Here is a 1,182-nt window from a genome sequence, read left to right on the forward strand (position 1 = left end):
CTCTGGTCAAATTAAAATAAATAAGTAAATAAAGTTAAATAAAATAATTATTTTAAAAAATAGAAATTTGGTAGCTACTGCCAAATTTTTCCCCTGTAAAGTTAGAAACAATTTATATTCCCACTGATCTGAGGTGTTTATTTCTTTAGACTTTTATTAAAACAATGTATTGTCAAATTCCATAAATTCTGCCAACATGATAAGTATAAAATCTATTTCATTATAGTTTAAATTTATATTTTCTATATTATAAATATGATCATATTTTCAGTACAGGTTTCTCTACTTCGGAGCCACTTGTATTTTTTTCTGTAAACCTCATATTTTTACCCATTTTTCTATTGGACTACTGGCTATTTTTTATTGATTTTTAGGAGCTCATTATATGTTAAAGAAATAGACATTTACCTATAGTAAAAGTAGCAAATAATTTCCCAGGTTGATCATTTATTCTTTCATTTTATTTATGCTATTCTTATGTTGATTTCATATGACCAAATTTATCATTTTTTTTCATGGCTTTGAATTTTTGTGTCCTACTTACAATGACTTTCTCATTTTAAAACTATAAAACAAAAATATTCTCAGAACTTTTTTTAGTATTTTATCACTTTATTTATATCTGTGATTCTTCTGGTTTTGATTTGTTTGATGTGAAGTGTAAGGTAGGAATCCAACTTCACTTTAGATAACTACCTGCATTCCTACATCCATTTTTGATTACTATTTTTCCTTACGATTTGAATATTCACTATTACACTAAAATCCCTTAACTTGGTTCTATTTTTAATCTTTCTAGTCTGTTCTGTTGACCTGTCTACCTAGTTATACTTTTTAAATTAATATCATTTTATAGTATATTTCAGCATCTGGCAAGCCTCGTTTCACCTTCCCCATTATTCTTTTTTTTTTCAGTATTTTCTAGTATTTTTTATATAACATTTATAATTTAGACAAAGAACAAATCTAGTTTAACTTTTTATTAGTTGCTTACTCAACTATAAGTGGTCAATGTTAGTAAATTCAATTAATAAAACAAAATTTCCAACATTTAAACATAGAAAATGTTTTTTGTTTTTTTTTTTTTTTTTTGGAGAGATTTTCACTATAGGGCGCGTGCGCTCGCCAGACAGACAGAGAGAGACATAGAGACAGAAAGAGAGAAATCACCCCCCAGGGGGG

General features: G+C 27.1%; 1 protein-coding gene across 1 annotated transcript in view; it reads left to right on the forward strand.

Moving 5' to 3' along the window:
* The window catches only part of PDE11A (phosphodiesterase 11A), a 439,743-nt gene that overhangs the window by 420,318 nt on the left and 18,243 nt on the right, over positions 1-1,182 (forward strand). The window lies entirely within an intron of this gene.

The sequence above is a fragment of the Tupaia chinensis genome, unplaced genomic scaffold, assembly GCF_000334495.1.
Source record: "Tupaia chinensis unplaced genomic scaffold, TupChi_1.0 Scaffold000322_1, whole genome shotgun sequence".
In the NCBI taxonomy this organism is placed as follows: Eukaryota; Metazoa; Chordata; class Mammalia; order Scandentia; family Tupaiidae; genus Tupaia; species Tupaia belangeri.